The sequence below is a fragment of the Bombina bombina genome, chromosome 1 (genome assembly GCF_027579735.1).
Source record: "Bombina bombina isolate aBomBom1 chromosome 1, aBomBom1.pri, whole genome shotgun sequence".
Taxonomy (NCBI): domain Eukaryota; kingdom Metazoa; phylum Chordata; class Amphibia; order Anura; family Bombinatoridae; genus Bombina; species Bombina bombina.
In genome coordinates, this window is record NC_069499.1 from 1,006,208,621 (window position 1) to 1,006,229,109 (window position 20,489).

At 41.7% G+C, this 20,489-nt stretch overlaps 1 protein-coding gene across 1 annotated transcript in view; it reads left to right on the plus strand.

The window, feature by feature from the left end:
* The window catches only part of ASIP (agouti signaling protein), a 552,587-nt gene that overhangs the window by 86,825 nt on the left and 445,273 nt on the right, over nucleotides 1-20,489 (plus strand). The window lies entirely within an intron of this gene.

The following is a 20,489-nucleotide window of genomic DNA, read 5'->3' on the forward strand; positions in this document are numbered from 1 at the left end:
TCCCCCCTATTTTCGCTCTCTCTCCTCCCTCTTTTGTTCTCTCTCTCCCCTCTTGTGCTCTCTCTCCCCCCTCTTTTGCGCTCTCTCTCCCCCTCTCTTTTTCTCTCTCTCCCCCTCTCTTTTGCGCTCTCTCTCTCCCTCTTTTGCGCTCTCTCTCTCCCTCTTTTGCGCTCTCTCTCCCCCTTCTCTTTTGCGCTCTCTCTCCCCCTCTTTTGTGCTCTCTCTCTCCCCCCTCTCTTTTGAGCTCTCACTCTCCCCCCTCTCTTTTGAGCTCTCTCCCTCTCTTTTGCGCTCTCGCTCTCTCCCCCTCTTTTGTACTCTCTTTCTCCCCCTCTTTTATGCTCTCTCTCTCCCCCTCCTTTGCACTCTCTCTCCCCCTCTATTTTGCTCTCTCTCTCTCTTTTGCTCTCCCCCCCCCTCTTTTGCTCTCTCTCTCCCCCCTCTTTTGCTCTCTCTCTCCTTCCTCTCGTTTGCTCTCTCTCCCCTCTTTTGCTCTCTCTCCCCTCTCTTTTGCTCTCTCTCTCTTCCCCCCTCTTTTGCTCGTTTTCTCTTTCCCTCCTCTCTTTTGGTGTCTCCCACATCTTTTGGTCTCTCCCGTCGGCCACGCTCCTTCACGCGTGCTCCCGCAAGGCCACGCCCCTCATCACGCCCAACCATGCCCCCATCACGGCATGCCCGGTCATGCCCCCATAACGACACGCCCGGCCACGTCCCCACCCGGCAGCTTCCGCTGTGCGCACTCCACTGCTGTTCAAGACCAGGTATGTTTGTCCTCTGCAGTCTCTACTGCGCATGACTGCATCTGACAAACACACCTGGCCTTTTATTATATAGGATATATACACACACATTCTCATAATATATATATATATATATATATATATATATATATATATTAGGGATGGGCAAATGTTTCTAAAAATTTGAAATTTAAAACGAATTTTGATACATTCGTTCGTTTGAATCGGATTTCGAATAATGGAATGTTTAGCTATGTATTCATTCAATTTCGAAATGTAATATTCGAATTCGAATGTGACATTCGAATTCAAATGTGACATTCAAATTTGAAATAGTATTTCTAGTCTACAACTGTGTTTAATAAATGTAATATTCGAATTCAAATGCTACATTCAAATTTGAATGTCACATTCGAATTTGAAATAGTATTTCTAGTCTAATACTGTGTTTTAAATGTGATATTCGATTTGAATGTGACATTCGAATTTGAAATAGTATTTCTAGTCTAATACTGTTTAATAAATGTAATATTCGAATTCAAATGCTACATTCAAATTCGAATGTCACATTCGAATTTGAAATAGTATTTCTAGTTTAGCGCTCCTTCATAGCATATTTTAACTACTTAATTTGAGATCTGGTTGAGAGATCTTGCACATTGGGGAGTTGCCTGTGTGGTAGCATTTTTGGCACTGGTGATATCTCTCTCTCTTTTTCATTTGTATCGTTGCACTTGGTCTTGGAAAAGAAGAACTCTGGTTTATATGTAACTTTTTTTTTCAATTTGTTAAAACAACATAAATAGGAATAAAATCCAGGATTTTAATATAGTTTGGAGTTATCTTTGAAATGTCAGTCTTAAGACTTTTAATGTTCAAAATGTCTTAAGATTTTGCTTATACTTCTTAAGAATTCCTAAATCAATAATTTTTTTTATTTATTTTTTTACATATTTGGTGGTATGATGTCTGCAATCGTCAGTAATGATGTAATTTGACATATAATGTATTATGCCATTAATGATGTTTAGTTGATATTATTATTATTTTATTATTATACTTTATTTATGAAGTGCCAACATATTCCACAGCACTGTCCATGGATACAATTCATTTAAATAAAACAATACAAGACTTGAAAGAGACGGGACAAAATTTACAAACACATACAGGAGGGATTGAGGGCCCTATTCCCGTGGGAATTTACAATCCAGAAGGGTAGGAGGTTGAGAAACAGGAGGTGAGGACTGCAAGATTTGGAAAGATGTTAATACACAGTTAGAAGAGGGAAATGTTAGGTAAGTGAAGTTAATTTATTATTGAGTTGGGTGGTAGGCTTCCCTGAACAGAAAAGTCTTCAGGTAACATTTAATGGAAGACAGATTAGGGCAGAGCCTGACAGCATGGGGGAGAGTGTTCCATAGGGTAGGTGCTGCACGACAGAAGTCTAGCATGAGAGGAGGTGATAGTTGCGGATGCAAGGAGCAGGTCATTGTTGGATCTTAGTGGACAGGCTGGAGTATACTTGTGTATTAGAGAGGATAGGTAGATCTGTAATATAAACAATAATAACATTTATGATGTCATTGATGATGTTGTGATTGAATGTGTTTTTAGTGATGTCCCATGCGCTTGTTTTTTGTTGCCGGTCGGGTTTCAGAGGTCTGGAATCTTCCCCCTGGAGATGCTGCCACCATCCTCCAGGGTTTCGATCTCTCAGAGGGGCTGCTTTCACTTTAAAAGGGCTATGAAACACATTTTTCTTTCTTTCATGGTTCAGATAGAGAATGCAAATTTTAAGCAACTTTCTAATTTACTCCTATTGTCAATTTGTCTTCATTCTCTTGGTATCTTTATTTGAAAAAGCAAGAATTAAAGCTTAGGAGCCAGTCAATTTTTGGTTCAGCCCCTGGGTAGCGCTTGCTGATTGATGGCTACATTTAGAATGGGCCGGCTCCTAATCTTCCTATCAGGTTCCTTGGTTATTTGAATCACAACTGCAGAGTCTAAATAAATTATATTTGTTTCACAACTGAAGTACAGGCTATTATATCAGCATAGACTGTTTTACTTAGAGTGATTTTTATAAGAGAAGGCAGTAAGTCTTTATATGGTTATATATTATTGTTATACCATATAAGTATTAAGAGTCTGAAAATAAGTATTAGTATTAGTAACAACTTTTGACATTGGTATAGCTCAAGCCCAAATGAGAGAGATAGTGTTCATTGTAATAAGCACTGAAGCGTGAGAGATGTGAGACACACAGACTGCAGCTGCTGACAGGGGCGTGACCTGCTGCGAGACACAGCACACTGAATAATACTTGCAGCGTGGATATCTGAACACAGACCAGTGAGTGTAATAGGAGCTGTGAGACACGCTGAGTTGTAAGGAGCTGTATGGCACGCTGAGATGAGTGAAGCTGTGTGACGTCACATAAAGTCCGTTACTGTTCGGTATGAAAATGAATCAAAGAAAGTTTATATCATTAACATAAAACATACGTTGCAAATGACAGTAATAACTGAGAGACAAAGTCAATTTAGAAAAGTTCAAGAGAAAACATGATATTTGTAATTAGCCGTTACTTTAGGCATCCAAGGTAAATTAGATTTGATACAAATACCGTAGCGGTAGTAGGTAGAATCCTCCTGTTGGAAATTAAGTAGCAATTCCTGTAGAGATGTAGAGTTGAAATAAATTAATACTTCTTGGAATAGTAAACTTCAGGATGAATGAGACTAGTTGTTATTAGTCCCTTTGTGAGACCAAACTGCAGCTGGTATTTGTAATCCAAATGATAAAGTAGCAGAAGTAAATCTTCTCTTGATAAGAATGTAGCTTATAAGAAACAGAGCACTGGTTTTAGCAAACAATACTCAACAACTAAGCACTTGTTTGGGGCGGGGTGAGGAAGGTGAGTTAAGGCAAAAGGTAAAAGCAGGACTGGAATCCTTACACTTCCATTCTTGCTATTTCAAATAAAGATACCAAGAGAAAGAAGAACATTTGATAATAGGATAATAGGAGTATTTTTTTTTTTTATTATTTTTTTTTTTTTTTTGAGGTTCTGTTCAAAACAAACAAAAATTAAATGTCAATACATAGTAAGAAGAAGAGTAAGATTTTTACAGAGCAATCTGCCAAAACAAAATCATACAGGTTCACATAACAGTTAAATGACAAATTACCCAGCAGAAAGGAGCAATACACTCTATCTTCAATATTTCACCTGCTATGCGAAGGAAGCGGCCGTTTGTAGACCACACAAATGCCATAACAAAATATAAAGCAGGCAAGCAATGGTTTGACAGGGCCACTCATGGACCCCTAATGGAGAACCTCTATTTTATATATATAATTCTGTTAAGTATACATAAACAAAAATGTTAAATCAGAAATATAGTGTCAACACTGTGGTAAAGTGTAAGAAATAGTGTAGGTTGCGGTATAAGTTAGAAAAACCACGGAAGTAGTCCTCCTAAACTAGGAGGCACATTATGCAATAATGGGAGGGAGGGTTGGTATTAAGGCATATTAAGTAACTAATATGGAGTAAACTGGAGGTAAATTATTAACATGGCTGGCATAGCTTATGGGACTTAAGGGACTTAATTGAGGTGTGATACACAGTAAGGCTAAGAATAACAATAGTTAAGCAGGGCCTGCCTGCATCAGAGGGTCTATCACAGGCTTCAAAGTAAAGCTGTGTTTCCCAAGGTATCTATGTCCACAACCGCCAACTAAATATATGCTGGAATAGTTGTAAGGAGGTACAAGGGTTATTGTAGCCAACCCTCCTGTGAAGAGGGGGGGGGGGGTGGGGGGAGGAGGTGGTAGGGTCTACATGGGGAGGAGGAAAAGGGTGTAGACTGGTCATGATGAATTGTAGGGGCAAGAAAGAGCCTGGGCCAATCCTGCCACTAATGTAGAGATAGACTTACTTGAGAGCAAACTTATCAGGGAATTGGGGTGTGGCATAGAGGATATAAGCCACGTAGTTAGCCCTCCTAAGATAGGAGGTATATTGTAGAGGGGGGGGGGGTGGTAAGGTAAGCGTCATAAGCAGGATATGTAGCCTAGGAGCCAAAAGGCTCATTATGGATTAAGGAGGAGATAAATAAACAAATATGATATGCAGCAATAAGGTAGAAATGTTTTAATGTCCCGGGGTAATATAGTCTTATATACAGTTACTTAAACATAGTGGTATCCCGAGGTGAAATAGGTGTGAGCTAACTATAAAATAAGCTGATGATGTAACCTACTTAGGGTGGTGAAGATCGTAAATAGCAATAAGGATATGTCTTAGCATATAAGGAGATCTAGGAACTATATTAACATTTAATACCGGCTAGTATGGTCTGTAGTATGAGTGTATATATCAAGCTAAAATAAGGGGGGTCAATTTTAATTAAGGTTTGAGGACAGAGCTTGATGGGGCAGACTGGGCTTGAGTTTATGAAATTATATGAAGATGGGGGCTTATTGAATGTCGGCTAATCAGACAAGGAGTGGGTTGGTATGAGAGAAGGGCTGATTGCCTATTGGGCCAATGCAAAACTTAACAGGCTGAAGCCCATGAGATCTTGATGAATGAGATTGGCGAACGTTGTGCAGCTCAAATCTGGTGCTGTATGGAGGGAGACTATACAAGATGCAGGACCAGCCTGCGTTAGTAAGCATGTTAGAGACTTAGATAAGAGGATACATATGGCAATGTTAAGGTGTTGGTGGCAAACAAAAATCTGGAACTATCTGCAAGGGTAAATATACATATCTAATGGTGAGTATTGGTGTTTCCCGCTATCTGCCTGGTCCCCCATTAAAACACGGTATCTATCGTGTCTATAAATGTAGAAAAGAGGTGGCTCAGGTATCTCGGCCGCAGACACCTAAGCCCTAGAAATATTCAGGATAGTTTGGGACAACCTATTAAATTTTATTTACTATATGGGTTGTGTAAGGGGGTAGATATATATAGAGAGAGGGGATCAATAAGTAATTAGTTGGATCCTGGCTGGCACCTCAATACACTTTCTATGTCAGGTTAAGGAGGTGGCCGCCAGAAGGGGCATTAATTAGATATTCCAGCCAGCACAAAATAAACATATTGCAGCACACTTAAAAAGGAGAGAAACACCTCAGGCAATATAGAAAAGAGTCACATTGGGGTTGTGTCCCACTATTGTCAATAACGTTGTCTCATTAGTGTTTAAATAGTAAAAATATAGAGAACACAAGCATAGGAGTTTTAAGGTATAAGCAGACAGGGAACATAAACAAATATTGTGCCACCATACTCCTAACTACCAATATAGTCTTTAATCCAATGAGCTATAATGCTATGAGGCTAACAATAGTTTCAATGCAGCCTATCGTTATAAGCAGTTTGGTAACTTAGGTTATATAATTAGATTGACTGCTAAAAACAGTGTAAATTTAGCAGACCCAGCTTGTACCCAATTGCAGCAGCCCTCAACTCTGCTATTAACAAGGGCTGATGTCAGGATCGTAGATAATACGAGTGTAAGAATATGTCCCCATAGAGAGCTAGTCTGCTTCATATTGTAGAAGCGTGCGTCCCTTCTTTTGTAGGTTCACCCCACCATTACCATCATAAAACATTTAAAACATTCAACTTGGTTGCAAAAGGAACTGATGAATCCCATACACAGTCCAAAGTTTAGTAGTAAGAGGGTGTAAAAAGTCTCTCCCGGAAAGGCCTGCTGCCATCAGCTTTATGGGGCGGTTGCAGTCCAGATATGAAATATTAAGGACACTGATAGAATAACCCATCTCTTCTTAAGGCATACCTTTTCTAGGGCCACATGGAGCGTGTCGTGTCTTGAGATAGTCCGGAGCGCCACCGGGGTCCCAGCCTCTCAGAAGGAAGAAAATTGCGCATAGTGCGATATGGGTCTGCAATGGAGCTGGCAAGGTAATCGCTGAGGCATGTGAATTTGTCTTTATCACTTCGGGGTGCGCGCTGTACGGCTCTAGGGTCCTACATCCAGTTATATGTGATTGTGCCGCAATCACCTGTGAGTGCAAGTCTGTATGTTTAAGCGCTGTATTCGTGATCGCGCCAGCTGGAGGTATATATTCTGAGGGTGCTGGTTGTCTAATCTTACTGGGCTTGTCCTCAAAGTCACTCCAAATCAGGTAAGCCGCTGTAGATCTGCTCTCCACTCCCAAACTTTTGTGTCTAGAAGATGAGGGACGCCGGAGCCCCAAAGCGCCGTACCCTCCAATAGCGTATGTAAATGGGTGTGTGATCGGCATGGCCCACGAGCGGGGAATCTACCCGCTGGGGCGTCAGGATGGTTAGGCTTTCAAACACACCACAACACCTGTCAATGAAAGTATAAATGTCCTCCATGATTTGCTCCGCTGTCTGCATATTTAGAGGTAGTGGAGGGTGCCAGGCTTGAGAGTAAAACTAAAGTGATGGGCCCAAGATGGCCGACCCCAGAGCCGCTTGGTAGTGAAAAATGCCCCAAAATCATGAAATTCAGGCAGTTTAGTGAAGCTCTCAAAAGGATTGGTTATGCAAGTTACTTGTGCCAGTCAGTCTTGATGAAAGACCAAAGATTTTAGCTGGAACAGTCTTTCACAGTGGTATTTGCAGATGTTATAGCCGGAGCTCCTGAAATGTGCGACTGTGCTGTTAGCCAGTTGGCTCCGCCCCTTATAATAGGAGTATTTTAATTTTTACTAGACTATCCCTTTAAGACAACAAGGTGTTCCCCAGCAATAAGGCCAGGGGGGGTAGTTATCAAGCCGTCTACTTTACCTGCCTTCGCCGGTTCAATAAGCCCGCCTAAGCTCGCCTACCATCGCTGCCGCGGACCTTCAAAATTTCACCTAAGTTATCAAAAAAGCTGTCAAAAAGCCGCGCACCAAGTACGGGGCGATGAGCAGCTGTGAGAGTTATCACTCATCCAATCTCGCTGCTCTTTGGCTTTTTGAAGGCTTTATTGATACCCCTGTCACTAAGCACCCACACTAACTACACTGCTCTACCCCCTATACCGGCGCCACCGGAGCCCCCCGCAACTCAATAAATTTATTAACCCCTAAACCGCTGCTCCTAGACCCCGCCGCAACTCTTATAAATGTATTAACCCCTAAACCGCCGCTCCCGGACACCGCCACCACCTACATTATACCTAGTAACCCCTATCCTGCCCCCTATACCGCCGCCACCTATAATAAAGTTATTAACCCCTATCCTGCGGATCCCGGACCTCGCCGCAACTAAATAAATAGTTTAACCACTAAACCGCCACTCCCAGACCCCGCCACAACCTATATTAAACTTATTAACCCCTTATCTGCCCCCCCTACACCGTCGCCAACTATAATAAATTTATTAACCCCTATCCTGCCCCCTAAACCTAAGTCTAACACTAACCCTAACACCCACCTAACTTTAATATTAATTAAATAAATCTAAATAATATTTCTCTTATTAACTAAATTAATCCTATTTAAAAATAAATACTTACCTTTAAAATAAACCCTAATATAGCTACAATATAAATAATAATTATATTGTAGCTATCTAAGGCCTAGATTTGGAGTTCGGCGGTAAAAGGGCTGCTAACGCTCCGCAGGCTTTTTTCTGGCCGCACCATAAATTTAACTCTGGTATCGAGAGTTTAATCAAATGCTGCGTTAGGCTCCAAAAAAGGAGCGTAGAGCATTTTTACCGCAAATGCAACTCTCGATACCAGAGTTGCTTACGGACGCGGCCGGCCTCAAAAACGTGCTCGTGCACGATTCCCCCATAGGAAACAATGGGGCTGTTTGAGCTGAAAAAAAACCTAACACCTGCAAAAAAGCAGCGTTCAGCTCCTAACGCAACCCCATTGTTTCCTATGGGGAAACACTTCCTACGTCTGCACCTAACACTCTAACATGTACCCCGAGTCTAAACACCCCTAACCTTACACTTATTAACCCCTAATCTGCCGCCCCCGCTATCGCTGACCCCTGCATATTTTTTTAAACCCCTAATCTGCCGCTCCGTAAACCGCCGCAACCTACGTTATCCCTATGTACCCCTAATCTGCTGCCCTAACATCGCCGACCCCTATATTATATTTATTAATCTCTAATCTGCCCCCCTCAACGTCGCCGACACCTGCCTACACTTATTAACCCCTAATCTGCCGAGCGGACCTGAGCGCTACTATAATAAAGTTATTAACCCCTAATCCGCCTCACTAACCCTATCATAAATAGTATTAACCCCTAATCTGCCCTCCCTAACATCGCCGACACCTAACTTCAATTATTAACCCCTAATCTGCCGACCGGAGCTCACCGCTATTCTAATAAATGGATTAACCCCTAAAGCTAAGTCTAACCCTAACACTAACCCTAAGTTAAATATAATTTTTATCTAACGAAATAAATTAACTCTTATTAAATAAATGATTCCTATTTAAAGCTAAATACTTACCTGTAAAATAAACCCTAATATAGCTACAATATAAATTATAATTATATTATAGCTATTATAGGATTAATATTTATTTTACAGGTAACTTTGTAATTATTTTAACCAGGTACAATAGCTATTAAATAGTTAAGAACTATTTAATAGTTACCTAGTTAAAATAATAACAAAATTACCTGTAAAATAAGTCCTAACCTAAGATATAATTAAACCTAACACTACCCTATCAATAAAATAATTAAATAAAATACCTACAATTACCTACAATTAACCTAACACTACACTATCAATAAATTAATTAAACACAATTCCTACAAATAAATACAATTAAATAAACTAGCTAAAGTACAAAAAATAAAAAAGATCTAAGTTACAGAAAATAAAAAAATATTTACAAACATAATAAAAATATTACAACAATTTTAAACTAATTACACCTACTCTAAGCCCCCTAATAAAATAACAAAGCCCCCCAAAATAAAAAATTCCCTACCCTATTCTAAATTAAAAAAGTTACAAGCTCTTTTACCTTACCAGCCCTGAACAGGGCCCTTTGCGGGGCATGCCCCAAGAATTTCAGCTCTTTTGCCTGTAAAAGAATAAATACAATACCCCCCCCCCAACATTACATCCCACCACCCACATACCCCTAATCTAACCCAAACCCCCTTAAATAAACCTAACACTAAGCCCCTGAAGATCTTCCTACCTTGTCTTCACCATACCAGGTTCACCGATCCGTCCTGAAGAGCTCCTCTGATGTCCTGATCCAAGCCCAAGCGGGGGCTGAAGAGGTCCATGGTCCGGTCAAAGTCTTCATCCAAGCGGGGCAGAAGAGGATCTTCCATCCGATTGAAGTCATCATCCAGGCGGCATCTTCGATCTTCTTCCATCCGGAGCGAAGCGGCAGGATCCTGAAGACATCCAGCGCGGAACATCCATCCGGACCGACGACTGAACGACGAATGACTGTTCCTTTAAGGGACGTCATCCAAGATGGCGTCCCTCGAATTCCGATTGGCTGATAGGATTCTATCAGCCAATCGGAATTAAGGTAGGAATTTTCTGATTGGCTGATGGAATCAGCCAATCAGAATCTAGTTCAATCCGATTGGCCGATCCAATCAGCCAATCAGATTGAGCTCGCATTCTATTGGCTGATCGGAACAGCCAATAGAATGCGAGCTCAATCTGATTGGCTGATTGGATCGGCCAATTGGATTGAACTTGATTCTGATTGGCTGATTCCATCAGCCAATCAGAAAATTCCTACCTTAATTCCGATTGGCTGATAGAATCCTATCAGCCAATCGGAATTCGAGGGACGCCATCTTGGATGACGTCCCTTAAAGGAACAGTCATTCGTCGTTCAGTCGTCGGTCCGGATGGATGTTCCGCGCTGGATGTCTTCAGGATCCTGCCGCTTCGCTCCGGATGGAAGAAGATCGAAGATGCCGCCTGGATGATGACTTCAATCGGATGGAAGATCCTCTTCTGCCCCGCTTGGATGAAGACTTTGACCGGACCATGGACCTCTTCAGCCCCCGCTTGGGCTTGGATCAGGACATCGGAGGAGCTCTTCAGGACGGATCGGTGAACCTGGTATGGTGAAGACAAGGTAGGAAGATCTTCAGGGGCTTAGTGTTAGGTTTATTTAAGGGGGTTTGGGTTAGATTAGGGGTATGTGGGTGGTGGGTTGTAATGTTGGGGGGGGGTATTGTATTTATTCTTTTACAGGCAAAAGAGCTGAAATTCTTGGGGCATGCCCCGCAAAGGGCCCTGTTCAGGGCTGGTAAGGTAAAAGAGCTTGTAACTTTTTTAATTTAGAATAGGGTAGGGAATTTTTTATTTTGGGGGGCTTTGTTATTTTATTAGGGGGCTTAGAGTAGGTGTAATTAGTTTAAAATTGTTGTAATATTTTTATTATGTTTGTAAATATTTTTTTATTTTCTGTAACTTAGATCTTTTTTATTTTTTGTACTTTAGCTAGTTTATTTAATTGTATTTATTTGTAGGAATTGTATTTAATTAATTTATTGATAGTGTAGTGTTAGGTTAATTGTAGGTAATTGTAGGTAGTTTATTTAATTATTTTATTGATAGGGTAGTGTTAGGTTTAATTATAACTTAGGTTAGGATTTATTTTACAGGTAATTTTGTTATTATTTTAACTAGGTAACTATTAAATAGTTCTTAACTATTTAATAGCTATTGTACCTGGTTAAAATAATTACAAAGTTACCTGTAAAATAAATATTAATCCTAAAATAGCTATAATATAATTATAATTTATATTGTAGCTATATTAGGATGTATTTTACAGGTAAGTATTTAGCTTTAAATAGGAATCATTTATTTAATAAGAGTTAATTTATTTCGTTAGATAAAAATTATATTTAACTTAGGGGGGTGTTAGTGTTAGGGTTAGACTTAGCTTTAGGGGTTAATACATTTATTAGAATAGCGGTGAGCTCCGGTCGGCAGATTAGGGGTTAATAATTGAAGTTAGGTGTCGGCGATGTTAGGGAGGGCAGATTAGGGGTTAATACTATTTATGATAGGGTTAGTGAGGCGGGTTAGGGGTTCATAACTTTATTATAGTAGCGCTCAGGTCCGCTCGGCAGATTAGGGGTTAATAAGTGTAGGCAGGTGTCGGCGACGTTGAGGGGGGCAGATTAGGGGTTAATAAATATAATATAGGGGTCGGCGATGTTAGGGGTAGCAGATTAGGGGTACATAGGGATAACGTAGGTGGCGGCGATTTGCGGTCGGAAGATTAGGGGTTAATTATTTTAAGTAGCTTGCGGCGACGTTGTGGGGGGCAAGTTAGGGGTTAAGAAATATAATATAGGGGTCGGCGGGGTTAGGGGCAGCAGATTAGGGGTACATAAGTATAACGTAGGTGGCGGTCGGCAGATTAGGGGTTAAAAATTTAAATAGAGTGGCGGCGGTGTGGGGGGACCTCGGTTTAGGGGTACATAGGTAGTTTATGGGTGTTAGTGTACTTTAGGGTACAGTAGTTAAGAGCTTTATAAACCGGCGTTAGCCCAGAAAGCTCTTAACTCCTGCTATTTTCAGGCGGCTGGAATTTTGTCGTTAGAGCTCTAACGCTCACTTCAGAAACGACTCTAAATACCAGCGTTAGAAAGATCCCATTGAAAAGATAGGCTACGCAAATGGCGTAGGGGGATCTGCGGTATGGAAAAGTCGCGGCTGAAAAGTGAGCGTTAGACCCTTTAATCACTGACTCCAAATACCAGCGGGCGGCCAAAACCAGCGTTAGGAGCCTCTAACGCTGGTTTTGACGGCTACCGCCGAACTCCAAATCTAGGCCTTAGGATTTATTTTTATTTTACAGGCAACTTTCAATTTATTTTAACTACGTACAATAGCTATTAAATAGTTAATAACTATTTAATAGCTACCTAGTTAAAATAAAGAGAAATTAACCTGTAAAATAAAAACTAACCTAAGTTACAATTACACCTAACACTACACTATACTTAAATAAATTATTCCTATTTAGAACTAAATACTTACCTGTAAAATAAACCCTAAGATAGCTACAATATAATTAATAATTACATTGTAGCTATTTTAGGATTTATATTTATTTTACAGGTAACTTTGTATTTATTATAGCTAGTTATAATAGTTATTAAATAGATATTAACTATTCAATAACTACCTAGCTAAAAGAAATACAAAATTACCTGTAAAATAAATCCTAACCTAAATTACAATTAAACCTAACACTACACTATCATTAAATTAATTAAATAAATTTCTACAAATAACTACAATTAAATACAATTAAATAAACTAACTAAAGTACAAAAAAATAAAAATAATAAGTTACAAACATTTAAAAAATATTACAACAATTTTAAGCTACTTACTCCTAATCTAAGCCCCCTAATAAAATAACAAACCCCCCCAAAATAAAAAATGCCCTACCCTATTCTACATTAAAAAGTTACCAGCTCTTTTACCTTACCAGCCCTTAAAAGGGCCTTTTGCGGGGCATGCCCCCAAGAATTCTGCTCTTTTGCCTGTAAAATAAAAATACAACCCCCCCCAAACATTAAAACCCACCACCCACATACCCCTACTCTAACCCAAACACCCCTTAAATAAACCTAACACTACCCCCCTGAAGATCATCCTACCTTGAGTTGTCTTCAGCCAGCCGACCACCGATGGAACCAAAGAGGAGATCCGGAGCGGCAGAAGTCATCATCCAAGGGGCGCTGAAGAAGTTTTCCATCCGATGAAGTCATCATCCAGGCGGCGCTGAAGAAGTCTTCCATCCGGGCGATGTCATCTTCCAAGTGGCATCTTCAATCTTCTTTCTTCCGGATCCATCTTCATCCCGCTGACACAGAACATCCTTCTTCCCCGACGGCCGACGACTGAATGAAGGTTCCTTTAAGGGACGTCATCCAAGATGGCGTCCCTTCAATTCCGATTGGCTGATAGGATTCTATCGGAATTAAGGTAGGAAAAATCTGATTGGCTGATTGAATCAGCCAATCAGATTGAAGTTCAATCCAATTGGCTGATCCAATCAGCCAATCAGATTGAGCTTCCATTCTATTGGCTGATCGGAACCTTAATTCCGATTGACTAATAGAATCCTATCAGCCAATTGGAATTGAAGGGACGCCCTCTTGGATGACGTCCCTTAAAGGAACCTTCATTCAGTCGTCGGCCGTCGGGAAGAAGGATGTTCCGCGTCAGCGGGATGAAGATGGATCCAGAAGAAAGAAGATTGAAGATTCCGCTTGGAAGATGACATCGCCCGGATGGAAGACTTCTTCAGCGCCGCCTGGATGATGACTTAATCGGATGGAAGACTTCTTCAGCGCCCCTTGGATGATGACTTCTGCCGCTCCGGATCTCCTCTTCGGTTCCATTGGTGGTCGGCTGGCTGAAGATGACTCAAGGTAGGATGATCTTCAGGGGGTAGTGTTAGGTTTATTTAAGGGGGGTTTGGGTTAGAGTAGGGGTATGTGGGTGGTGGGTTTTAATGTTGGGGGGGTTGTATTTTTATTTTACAGGCAAAAGAGCAGAATTCTTTGGGGCATGCCCCGCAAAAGGCCCTTTTAAGGGCTGGTAAGGTAAAAGAGCTGGTAACTTTTTAATTTAGAATAGGGTAGGGCATTTTTTTATTTTGGGGGGCTTTGTTATTTTATTAGGGGGCTTAGATTAGGTGTAAGTAGCTTAAAATTGTTGTAATATTTTTTAAATGTTTGTAACTTATTTTTTTTATTTTTTGTAACTTAGCTTTTATTTTTTTTTGTACTTTAGTTAGTTTATTTAATTGTATTTAATTGTAGTTATTTGTAGGTAATTTATTTAATTAATTTAATGATAGTGTAGTGTTAAGTTTAATTGTAACTTAGGTTAGGATTTATTTTACAGGTAATTTTGTATTTCTTTTAGCTAGGTAGTTATTAAATAGTTAATAACTATTTAATAACTATTCTAACTAGCTAAAATAAATACAAAGTTACCTGTAAAATAAATATAAAGCCTAAAATAGCTACAATGTAATTATTAATTTTATTGAAGCTATCTTAGGGTTTATTTTACAGGTCAGTATTTAGTTTTAAATAGGAATAATTTATTTTAGTATAGTGTAGTGTTAGGTGTAATTGTAACTTAGGTTAGTTTTTATTTTACAGGTTAATTTCCCTTTATTTATTTTTTTTATTTTTTTTTAAATAGTTTTTATTGAGGTAAATTGCATGACATACAGCTTATGCATTACAACAAAGTAAAAAAACAAAATAACACAGTACATAAACTTCACAACATGAGGCGTATTACTGCCTCGATTAGTACACGTACCTCGTTTTTACAGAGGCCGTCAATTAGGATCTTGTTAAACAGTATAGATCCTAGTAACTCACTTTAGTGGATATGGAACTGGGACGGCTTTTGGATTGACATATCGGGTTGTTAGGACTATGAAGTAGGGGGATATTGCAGACATAGTGAAGATGTATATGTATAGGGTTTCAGTGTGTTGCATCCCGTGTCATGTGGGGATCAAGAGAGACTATGGCCATACCGCCACCTGCTCCCTTGGGTATCCCGTGCTTGGCTTCCTCGTATAGCAGAGTGTGGGGGGGGTGGCTGTAAGGGAATAGTGGTAGTGTCCGGTGTCAAATAGTCTAGGTATGTACATTGTGGGACATAAGGGTGTCCCATGGTTCCCAAATAAGGCAGAAATCAGTCAGTGTCTTGCGTTCTCCGTATACATAGTTTTCCATACTTCTAATGTAATTCATACATTCTACTACTCCCTGCCATCTGGGGGACTGGCTTTTCTTCCAGTTTCTGGCTATAATTAATTTGGTGGAAATAAGGATGTATACCAGTAGGTTTCGTTTGGCTCTAGGAAGCAGGTCCACTCCTAAGTGCAGAATCGCCAAGGCCGGGCTGACTATATCTACCAGGTCAAGGTCTTTACATAGAGCTTCCACCTTTTTCCAGAGGTCTGACAATTTTGGGCATGACCACCAAATGTGGGTCGGGGTGCCCCGTTCTCCACATTCCCTCCAGCACATGGGAGAGTGATTGGGGTAAAGCCTCTGCAGTTTAGTAGGTACTAAATGCCATCTTGTAATTATCTTAAAATACAGTTCATACAAGGTGACACAATGGGTAGCCTTTTTAGTGATACAGATTGCTTCCTCCCAAACCTCTAGTGGGTAGTTAAGTTGCAAGTCCCTCTCCCAGGCCTCCATATGGGTCGTTTTGGAAGGAACAGGGTCTCCCAATAGGCACTGGTAGTGCGTTGAAAGCGGTTTGTGGAGCTGAAGATTGGCCTTCCAACGTAGTTCCCACGGGGTGGGATCTCTCAACTCATCCTCTAGGAAGCCCCAGGATCGCATTAGCATTCGAAGGCGCAGGAGTGTGAAATGGAACCTCGGGGTTACAGAAGGTAGGGCCAACATGGCCGCATGGGCCTTCAGCTTCTTATTATCATAGAAGTCTGTCAGAGAGGTCACTCTCGTGGTAGACCATGAATTAGCAGGGATATCAGGTAAACCCATAAGGAGGCCTCTGATAGAATGCGTGGGTGAGGGATGTGGGGCTATAAGTCTGCTGTGCCTCAATTTCAGCCAGGTCTCCTGGCATCCCTTGACTATACTGTTAGATATGTAAATTTTTGTCCGCCAATGCGGAGGGAGCCACAGAAGGTCCGCTAAATCAACCAGTGCCGGCAAGGATGCCTGTTCTAGTTCCCTCCATCTGGTCTCTGGAAGGTCATTACCCCACGCTGAGGCGTGGGTGACCATTGCTGCTTCATGGTATTTCCGCACGTTAGGGAGGCCTGCCCCTCCTCTCTCTATGGGGGCTTGCAGTATATGAGCTGCAACTCGTGGTCTCTTGTCACGCCAAGTATAGGTATTAAAGAGAGTCTGGAACTTCCGAATCAAAGAAGTCGGAATCGGGATGGGAATACATCGGAACGCGTATGTGAGTCTAGGCAGGACCATCATTTTGAGGGCCGCTATTCTACCGAACCATGAGATCTCGCCATATCTATTGGTATTCAATTCGAGTGTGATCTCTCTCAATAATTTCTCATAATTTTCTCTGATGATGGTCTGCTTGGAGTGAGATAGAAATACTCCTAGATGCTTAATACCCTGTCTGGACCAATTGAAGGGGTAGAGGAGTCGAATATTGCGTTCCTCCTCAAAAGTAAGGTTGAGGGAATACACCTCAGTCTTTCTAACATTTACTTTGTAGTATGAGAGTTCGCCAAATTTCTGCAATAGGCGGAACAGTGGTGGGAGAGAGTCCAGAGGTTCCGTGAGGAAGACCGTAAGGTCGTCTGCGAATAGTGCTAATTTCTGAATGGTGTCGTGGAGCTGGAGTCCCTGTATTTCGGGGCACTTCCTGATGGCTGCGCCCAAGGGTTCGATTGCCAACACGAACAACAGTGGGGACAGAGGGCACCCCTGTCTTGTCCCGTTCGTTATCCGTATCGTGGGGGAACAAAAACCCAGGCCCCTCACCACAGCTGTGGGGGATGAATAAAGTGCCATGGTAGCTTTGATGTAAGCGTCAGGGATACCAAATGCCATCAGGGTTTGAGTTAAATAGTCCCATCTCACTCTGTCAAACGCCTTTTCAGCGTCGAGTGACAGAGTGAGCATGGGTAGTCCCAAATCTGCCACCTCCGAATATATGTTCAAGAGACGGCGAGTATTATCTGAGCCCTGCCTATTGAGGACAAAACCCACTTGATCCAGGTGTATGAGTGTCTGGAGGTGTGTACTCAGTCTGTTGGCGAGGATCTTAGCGTAGATCTTGGCGTCAACATTTATGAGGGAGATGGGCCTATAGCTAGAGCACAGCGATGGGTCCTTGCCCTCTTTGTGAATTGTAGTAATGTTAGCCTCCAGAAATTCCGGGAGGAACTCACCACGTTGGGCCACTCTATTGAAAAGTCGAAGCAAGAATGGAGAAAGTAAGGGACTCAGGGTCTGATAGAAGGCAACAGTAAAGCCATCCGGACCCGGGTCTTTGTGGGGTGTCAAATCGGCTATGGCCATGCTAACCTCCTTCAGTGTAAACTGCCTTGCTAGTGAGGCCTTGGCATCATCTGTCAGTATAGGTAGGTTCAATTCCTCCAAGAACTGATGGATGTCGTCTGGAGTGGCTTTATTCGCCGGCTCCGCTGACGCAATGTTATAGAGGGAGGAGTAGTATTCTGCGAAGGCTACTCCTATTGCTTTGGGGGAGTGGACTGGTCCCTTCTGGGTTGTAATAGAGGCTATCCTGCTCTGTTGTGTGCGCTTCCTGAGTTTATTGGCTAACAGCCTGTCTGCCCTATTGCCTTTATAATAGTATAGTTGTTTGAGTCTATGTAGGTTGTCCTGCACTCGCAGGGTTTCTCGTCTGGCAATTTCATCTCTAATGCGGCCTATCTGTCGGGCTAATAGGGATTCGGGGTGTGATTTGTTAGTAGTCTCTAGGGCATAGAGCTCTCCATAGAGCTTGGCTAAGGGTTGGTATCCTGCCTTACGATGGTGAGCTAACGTCTTAATGAAGTATCCTCTCAGAAATGCCTTAAGGGCTGCCCAGACCATGTCCAGGGCAACAGCGCCTGTGTCATTGTGCGTCAGAAAGTCAGTTAATTCCTTAAGAAGTGAGGGCACCTCTCTCTCAGTCAATAAATGGTCGGGGAGTTTCCAAGGGGGTCTGCCAGTCAAGGTCTGTAATTCGGAGAAGTCTAAATAAACCATGTCGTGATCTGACCATGTGCATGGCTGTACAGTTGGATTTGTCATCTTATCTAAGGACCAGGAATCACATAAGACATAGTCAATCCTTGAAAATGAATTGTGAGCTTTGGAGTAATGTGTGAATTCTGTAGTAGTAGGAGCTAAGCATCTCCATGCATCGTATAGACAATGCTGGAACATGAGTTTTCTGAAGGCGTTAGAGGTTGACGAGATATTTCTATCCGAGCGAGCGGTGAGGGGGGATCTCTTATCTCTATGTGGGTCCCATACCATGTTAAGGTCTCCGCCAATTATTAGGTGGCCTCTCTTAAGTTGGTCTATCCTGGTTAGGAACTGTCTTACAAAGGGGATCTGCTTCGTATTTGGTGCGTATACTGAGGCTAAGGTATATTGAATGCCGTTAAGCTTACAGATTAATATGAGGAATCTACCCTCTGTGTCTTTCTCAATGTGTTCTAGTGTGAAGGTTAGATCCCTACTGAGTAGGATTGCTACTCCTCGGGTCTTCCCTGTGTTATTGGTGGCTATTTCGCAGATAGGGTAATGTCGCATGTCCTTAATGGCATTAGATTCCCCCAGCCAATGTGTCTCCTGGAGGAACAGAATGTGGACCTTGTGTGTTCGGATATAATTTAGTAAGAGTTTCCTCTTCGTAGGGGAATTGAGTCCCTGTGCATTGAGGGTAGCTATTCCAGTGCCATTACTGGGGTCTATTAAGTGCAAGAGGAAGGGTACAATCCCGATGGAGGGCAAAGGGGATATAGGGATTGCTATCAAGGAGCCAGGGACAGCAGTCTATCAAGCTGTGTTGTCTGCTATAGTCGATAGGTCAGATGTCCTAAGTATTACTCTTATGGAAGAGTAATGGGGGGTGGGGAAGAAAAAAAAGTGTCAAAGAATCACTTTCGCAATGAGTGCCTCTCCTGATGCTTATCAGGGGGGCACAACTATTTTTGTGGGGTGGAGAAACAGAGAGGTCAGCCGTCATCTCCGCCAAACCCAATAACAATTTTGCTTTTATAATACAACATAAGTATAACGTAACATACTCAAATTAATACGTAACATGTTAAACAGTAATAAACAGAAGCATATAATCAAACCATCAAACCAGGTGGGGAGCGTGCTCTGTCATCTGATCAGGTGACTCCTTGATAGGAGGTATTAGATATCTGTCAATTAGGGCTGTGTAGGTATCTGGCTTATAGTGTAGGTCTTGGTCAAAGAGGGGGTACGGTTGTCTGGGTGGGTAGGTAACCTTATGGAAATGAGAGAGTGTCAGGTAACTAAGTCTGTGTTGGTGAGCTGCTTCTGTGTAGAGCCGGGGTTACGGTTCTGGTTTACTTAGAAACTCAGGCTCTGCTTTCCTCTAGTGGTCATTTTATAACTGATGCCACCTATAGTCGGGCGCAGTTGGGTTGTCATTTAGGAGCAAGTCGGGTGTGGGTTTGTAAGGCATAAGGGTCAAGAGGGAAGCCAGAAGATATAATATGGGGTTAGTTGGTCAGATCTCTCTCGGTATATCCTGTAGTCAGATAATCAGAGCAAACATTTCAGAGTAATAGAAGGAACATACTTAAAGACAAAACATATCTAGGGTGGGACATTGCAATTTACCTTCCACCCAATCAGTAATAAACATAGGGGTAATCATGTCTAAATATACTAGGCACTATCAATGAGTATATTGAGTGTTCTATGATTAGAGCGTTACCAGGGAAATCGATTACAACTTGTATTTAGAAAACAGTACCCAGTGAGATTGTTCATTCAGCTACAAAATAATGGGAGCATAAAGGTAGATAAATCAAGTTGGTATGGAATCTGAAAGTCTCACCCATCTTCATCTGTGGTCTTAGGTTCCTTCTGGAAAGTGTGCGTGGGAGAAGCCCACCAAAGTCTCTGGGTCAATGTCAAACTGTATTAATCGGGCTGTAAGCGGATTCCCTATGTATCTTCAGCTAAGGATTGGTCCCTTTAGTCCAGGGATCTTTTGGAGGTGGGTGCCGG